Source organism: Oreochromis niloticus, linkage group LG4, assembly GCF_001858045.2.
Source record: "Oreochromis niloticus isolate F11D_XX linkage group LG4, O_niloticus_UMD_NMBU, whole genome shotgun sequence".
Taxonomy (NCBI): Eukaryota; Metazoa; Chordata; class Actinopteri; order Cichliformes; family Cichlidae; genus Oreochromis; species Oreochromis niloticus.
In genome coordinates this window covers 34,127,966-34,135,519 of record NC_031969.2, presented here as the reverse complement: position 1 = coordinate 34,135,519, position 7,554 = coordinate 34,127,966, and the positions used below count along the sequence as shown (strand labels likewise).

At 44.3% G+C, this 7,554-nt stretch overlaps 1 long non-coding RNA gene across 1 annotated transcript; it reads right to left on the bottom strand.

Moving 5' to 3' along the window:
* Positions 1-680: 680 nt before the first annotated feature.
* On the bottom strand, positions 681-1,087 carry LOC112846732 (uncharacterized). Its single transcript, XR_003219854.1, has 2 exons — positions 949-1,087; positions 681-837 (listed from the first exon to the last, which is right to left on the bottom strand). It is a non-coding gene; the product is annotated as an uncharacterized LOC112846732 (long non-coding RNA).
* Between the last annotated feature and the right edge of the window lie 6,467 nt (positions 1,088-7,554).

Below are 7,554 nucleotides of genomic sequence, written 5' to 3'. Positions count from 1 at the left end.
ATATAATATGCATAAAGTCTAGTTATACACACAGACACATCTATATCATATATATATATATACACACACACACACAGATAGATAGATAGATAGATAGATAGATAGATAGATAGATAGATGTGTGTGTATACATACACCAATATTTTTGAATACTCGTGTCCATATATATGTTTCCAGATTGTTTGTATAGTGCACTTTCTATACTGTGCTCTGTCCACTTTTTTTGCAATGACAATGCAGATTTTCCACTTGTGGGACAAATAAATGCAGATTTGCTGTGTGTGTGTGTGTGTGTGTGTGTGTGTGTGTGTGTGTGTGTGTGTGCGTGCAACATTGGCATTTGTTTACTCAGATCCAAGGCAGGCCAAACCTCTGTGTTACAACCTACATACAAAAGACAGACATTCACAATATATGGGTACACAAGTCTGTTTTATTTCAAAGTGTTTCAAACTTTACAGCGTTTGCAGACCCAGTGTCCATCATCCCTGCATTTGGCACAGGTGAATTTCTGACATGTTGCACAGGTAAACCTGCTGCGATTCCTGTTGCAGCTCTCTTGCACCTGGCACTGCGTTGTCTTTACAGTCCCTGGCACAGCAGCTGCCTCTGTGCTAATATTTCCTTGTGCTGCATGAATCGGCAACGAAGTTGCTGAGCTAGAAGACTCAGAAACAATCTTCTTTTGCCTGTCCACCCTGTACATGCCTTGTACAAAATGTAGGCATTCACTGCCGCCAGGTCCAGCATATTGTAGAAAACCGCTACTGGCCACCTGCGTGTTGCTGATCTAACGGAATACATCCGTGCCATTTGGTCCAACACGTCTACACCACACTGTAAAAGCAGAGCGAGAGAGTCATCAGTATGTTTTTTTCTATAGGCCTGTATAGCACACATCAGAAAACATTGTAGCACTGGTGTAAAATTGTACACACATTCACATACCTTCATGTGGTTATAGTCTGTTATCGTGTTGGGTTTCCTCTTTCTGCCGTCACCAATCGTCATGTCTTGGTGCATGGAACTTAGAACACACACAGTCTTGTTTTTTTTTTTAGGTGCATAAATTGTCAAGGAGACACTGCCACTTCTAAGCACTGAAGTGGAGAATACCTCTCGCTTTGCACTATCTTTTGCAAGTTGAGGAAGTTCACGCCGGACTTTATTCACCGTGCCCAGTAACGTTGTTTTGCGCTGCAGCAGTCTGTGCGACAGTGACAGTGAAGTAAAGAAATTGTCCGTTGTGACGTTTCTCCCATCATCCAAAAACGGCTCCATTAGTTTCATGACCACGTTCTCTGCCAGCCTCTCTCCCTTCTGACGACTGGGGTCCTTTCCCAAGTAAGGAGATGATCTGCAGACATATTTGGTGTCCAAATCCGTGGCCATCCAGAACTTGATCCCAAATTTGTCTGGCTTGGTTGCAATATACTGTGTGAATGGACAACGAACCTTGGTAGGGAACAGCTGTTCCCTACCAAGCATTTCTTGCAGCTGGCAACAACGGTCGTGCATTCAGTATAGCTGTGACTTCCGCAAGAAATGTGGTCAAAATCTCATGAGTAAGTTGAAGCATTTCTACCAGGCATTTCTGAAAGTTGTAACACAGAGGTTTGGCCTGCCTTGGATCTGAGCAACTCTGAGTGAGCAAATGCAAATGTGCCAGGCCTCAAGGATAATGGGTGGTTTGCACAACAAAAGCTGTAGGAGAAACAAGCTGACGACCTGCGAAAATCTCAGCGGGGTGCTTAACACTTCAGGACTTGCACCAGAAAATAAAAAAGCCAGTAATTCTAGGGGGTGTTGGGTTTAGGGAAGTTACGCAAATTTGCGCAGGATAGTAAACCTAGTGTTAAACGTGCTGCTGTTGTTTAACGCGACATCCGCTGGTTTCCTCTTTCTGGTGCAAAGTGGGCGATAAATAAACAAGAGAGAAAAGCCGATCAGCTGATCATTGATCAGTTTCATGATTGAAGTAGAAACAGGAGAGAATGAGAGAAGAAGAGGCAGCTGAGCAAGAAAGACAGAATAACTCCAGCTTTGTGTCTTTTTCATTGTAGCTGAAGTCCGGGACAAACTGTGTTCCTTTTCACCTCAGTACGAAACGCGCAATATTCCGTTTTTTACTAACGTTATAAATAAAATAAGATAAAACAAGTTCAACATCAATAATATCATAGCACCCGCCCAGCAGTGGCCGTCATGCTAGCTAGCACGCAGTACTAGTTATTGTAACTGACTGTAAAAAGTCAGCACAACGAAAATAAACTCCACCTAAACTTGGTTTATATCTGACCCAGATAGACTGCAGGTCATAACTTCTTACCTGAAGTTCAGTTCACCGTCTCGGGTCTCTGCTCCTCCTGCCTTTCTGTCATCCACCTGCGAGCGTGTTGCATCTGCTGGCCTCCACCACTTGCTAATGTTACTAAAAAAAAAAAAAAAAAACCCATCGGCCCATAAAAACGAAAAATCACCATCGGCCCGGTGGTGCATGGGGTGGGAGACTCTGTCCATCAGAGATGTTATTTTGGCCAGAGTCCTTCTGTCTCCCACCACCTGCACTGGGTCCAGGGTGCATCCCAGAACAGAGCTGGCCTTCCTGATGAGTTTATCCAACCTCTTCCTCTCAGCTGCCGATAAACCGCTGCTCCAACTTACCACACTATAAAAAATGACAGATGCCACCACAGAGTCATAGAAGGTCTTTAAAAGCGCTCCCTGTACTCCAAATGACCTCAGCCGCCTCAGCAGGTAGAGTCCTGTAAAGAGCATCAGTGTTGTGGCTCCAGTCCAGTTTATTATTCAGGTGAACACCCAGGTACCTATAAGAGTCCACTATCTCAATGTCCACTCCCTGGATGTTCACCGGTGTCAGTGTGGTGGGTCTGCGTCTCCGGAAGTCCACCACCAACTCCTTGGTTTTCCCGGCGTTGATCAGCAGGTGGTTCTGCTGACACCAGTCTACGAAGTCCAGAGTCCACTGTCTGTACTCTGAGTCATCCTCACCTGTGATGAGGCCGACTATGGCAGAGTCGTCAGAGAACTTCTGTAGGTGGCAGCGTGGGGAGTTGATGGAGAAGTCTGCAGTGTAGAGGGTGAAGAGGAACGGTGCCAGCACAGTTCCCTGTGGGGCCCCCGTACTGCAGACCAGCGTGTCAGAGACACAGCCCTGTGTCCTCACATACTGTGGACGTCCTGTGAGGTAGTCCAGTATCCACTGGGACATGTGGTGGTCCACTCCCGATAGCTCCAGCTTGTCTCTCAGAAGTCGTGGCTGGATGGTGTTGAAAGCACTGGAGAAATCAAAGAACATGATCCTCACAGTGCTTCCAGGCTTCTCCAGGTGAGTCAGAGCTCGGTGCAGGAGGTAGATGATGGTGTCCTTCACCCCGATGCCAGGCTGATAAGCAAACTGCAGCGGATCCAATGAAGACCCCACCAGGGGGCGCAGATGGTTTAGAACCAACCTCTCGAGGGTCTTCATCAGATGTGATGTCAGGGCTACCGGCCTGTAGCTGCTGAGGTCCTTGGGATGGGAGGTCTTTGGTACCGGTACCACACAGGAGGTCTTCCACAACTGTGGAACTTTCTCTAGTGACAGGCTCAGGTTGAACAGATATCCTAGGATGCCACACAGTTCATCTGTGCAGCATCTCAGGAGCCTGGAGCTGACGCCATCTAGACCTGCAGCCTTCCGCACCTTGATCTTGCGAAGCTCGTTCCTTTTCTTGGATTTGGGCATCTGCTAGATCTAAGGAGGTTTTGTAAGCATTAACAGACTGTATCCATTCTTCTGGGTGAAGATTTGAGAACCGTCAACATTGCCTGGGACGAAGCCGAAGCTGTCGCCACTGACCGACATCGATGGAAATCATTAGCTGCCTGATGCACAGCTCGGCGTAGGGGGAACTAAATGCTAAGTAAGTAATGCTGCAGCAAGGACTCTGGTTGTACTAATCAGCTCTAGAGAATCTGACTGGGATTGAGACAGAGCCCTGGTGGGCTGCATGGAGCCAGCTGACGAGATGGATTGCTCCATTTCCCTGATAGGTAGGCTTGGCACATATGGAGTAGACGAGGCCAGAGGAAAAGGGTGAGTAGCCTGGGCATCTGGTACTTTTGGGACTGGTCTTTCTTGTTGACTGCACTGCTCCAAAATATTCCTCTAGAGGTCCAAAGATTCATTGCTGGAGCATATCAACCTCTGCATGTAGACTTTGCACTTTATGCCCAATGTCAGCAATATTGTGTCTGGCAGTAAGTTGGTTTGGCGGTGACATAAAGTCTTCATCATCACACACGTCAGTCAAGTCAGGATGAGTAGCCATAATAGACACTTATCAGGATCCAAATCTGTATAAGGTAACAGTTGTGCTGAAATCAACTTCAGTTCTGATCACACACACAAAAAAAACATCCAAAGCATGTGAGTTCTCAATTTTACCATTAAATGTCCTATTTCACTTTGAAACGTGGAGGTAGAAGAAGTAAAAACATGTTTCTACTCACAGCAGAGTCTCAGAGGTGAAGCTGTGAAGCTGGGCTGTTCAGTGAAACGCTGCCCTCTGCTGCTCACAGGAGGAAACACAGCCTGCAGCTTCAGCCTCTCAGAGCTGCAACAGAGCAGCTGTGAGAGTCAGCCCTGAAGGTGAAACACTGTCAGCAGATCTGAATGGACACCAGGCTGGATTCAGGTTTGTTTAATGTGCTGCTAAGCCTCTGGGTTGTATTCAGTGGTTAAGAGGAGGCAGTAGAAACACTCAGCAGGACAGTCGAAAACTCGCGTATGTATGAAGCATGAATGACCTTAAGCTCTGTCTGCAATTTGTCTTCCTCCTCAATGTTATCGAACTGGCAAAGCTTGGTGTATGTCATGGTCCGGAGTCTGCGACTTTCCTCCTCTGAGCTTGTCCAGGGACCGCAGATGGGGGGGTCCAGGCCCAATGATGCAGCCTTCTCTGTAGCCTGTTTTGCTGTGGGTCAGCCTCAAAACTCCATCAACCTTGGATCCTGCAGCCAGGTCAACGGCTTTCTCCTGCAATGCATCAGATGCAGTAGAAGTTGCTTGGAAGATGGGACAGGCGATCTCCAGAAACAGGATGAATTCAAAATCGATGGTTGATAAGGAAGCATCACCTGCCGAAGAGTCTGGTATTGCCTCATGAAACTGCATGAAAGCTGGATCTTCCTCATTGTCTTGAGAGCAGTTTCTCTGCAGGTCCACCTTTGTGAGCTGCAGTGGTCGCTGCTCAGGGTACAACATCTCCTGCATTTTAATAAATGCAGAGTGTGGTTATGACGAGTTGGCCACAAAAGTGCAAAAATTTTCAATCAGGCTGAAAAATCTGACAAAACACATATTCGAGTTTGCACTCTCTACCAATACCAGATTAAAGAAGTGTGCCTGACGGTGCAGATAAGAGGCCTTTGGATTTGTTATTTTGCATCCTGGACTGAAGTCCCTTAAAGTGCCCGCTCAAGTTTGCAGCCCCATCGTAACGTTGACCCCTGATGTTGTCAATCTTCAGTCAATATTCTTTCAGTAGAGCCATTACTAACTTTTCAAGACCATTATGGCAACCAATTGTCCTGACACAATATTGCGTTTCGCTTCTGTTATTACCACGGTACACTGACAAAAACATATACTTTTATTCACAGGATAAAACACTTGTTTTGTATCACTAATTGTCCAGTGCGATTACAACATACAATATTATTGTCACTGCTACATTTCTGTAATGCGTACCAGAAATTATTTCCACTACTAATTAATTACCGTTGAGCTCAAAGGTTATATTAATAAACGGTTAACGATTGTGTATTTATGACGACGATTTGTGAGACTGGTAAACTTACCTTTGTTTGTACGATGGTCTTTCGTTCTACACGGTGCATTTCAAGGTCCTGTACCCATCCGTCGGTAAACTGTACCTGGGCTTGTTGCAGTGACCTGAAGTTACTAAACTTCATGAGTGTATGCACTCACTCCAAGAACCGTATAATTAAAAGCATATCTGTTTGACTTGGCTTTCCTGACCAGTTAACACCCTTTTAATCTTTTAAATTTTAATCTGTTAAATCTTTTATTCGATTTTATTAAATTTATTATTATTTTTTATTAATTTTACTGCTGTTTTTGTCTCATCAGATTTTGTATTTACCTAAATCTCCTGGTCTGTTAGTGCCTCTATCCTGTCTGTGCTAGTGCCTGATTTGTACCCTGTTATTGATTTATGTTGACTCTACATGTTACTGTGAAGCACTTTGGTGTGCCTTCGGGTTTTTAAATGTGCTATATAAATAAAATTGTATTGTATTGTATTGTAATTATAAATCTGAGCGTGGTGAAAGTTGGGCAGCACGCTAACGTCTTTCGTCCACTCTGTGTGCTCGTAAGGGTCTGACCCTCTCACACCTTTGATTTTTTCCTCGTATCTTTTCTTTGCCTTTTCGTCGAGTCTGTCTTTGTACGGACCGGCATTGTTCTCCTTAGTTTTGTACATTCCTTTTTTGTGCGGCAAAGAAAAACCAAGAAGGTATTGGAACCGGAGAATGAACGTTTTGCGGTGCTGCAAATGCTTGCATTTGATGCGGTACTTGGATTGTTTTGCCACGAGTTCCCGGAATGCAATGCGCGAAAGTCACGTGATCTGTCAATCGCTATAGGAAAAACCATAAAGCCTTTGCATGAAAACAACTGCTTTGATGTACACTGCCTTGTTGGTATATATGTATCAATCTAATAAACTTAAACCTACACCATCCTCCCTATTCTGGATTTTAAACAGTACATAGCAGAAACAAAAAGACTGCTTGGTCGAGTTAACCTCCTGAACTATCTACAACACATGGTAGAAACCTTAAATTAAGACCAAGAACACTAGAGGTGAGACATGATCATTAATTAATATTAAAATTAATAAATGACAGATTTAGTGATATTTTCATAAACACCTCCTTTCCTTTTTTTGTTCTCCATTTTCTTTAGTTCGTCTATAAGATTGCTAAACAAGGGGGAGGGTGCATCCGGCCTCCTCGGCTGTAATTGGTCCAGCCCAGAGTCGATCATGACCAATTGGCCAATCCAACACCTTTCATTATATATACCCTTCCTAAAAAAAAAAAAAAAAAAAAAAAAATCCATTGGCCCATAAAAACAAAAAATCACCAGCGGCATACCGGGCAAATGCCCGGTATGCCCGATGGCCAGTCCAGCTATGGCAAACACTACTAACCATCAGGTCATCTGAATTTTCTTCTGTTCACAGGCAAATGTCTGGTAAATTATGTTTCTTTATGTTGCTTTGGTTATATTTACCATGGTGTCCATGTTGTTTATTCAGGTCCTATATGTAAGACAGGTATATGGGAACGGCCGCCCAGTACTTCCTGTTTATATAGGGTCATGAGGTCAATGATTGCATCATTGGGTGTAACCAAATGGAGGGTTTTTCATTTTGTATAGTATTGTTTATTTTCTTTAAAGTAGCCTTTTGAGTTATATTGTATGCAGTGTTTTACTTTACAAACCATTTAGCTGAGTAA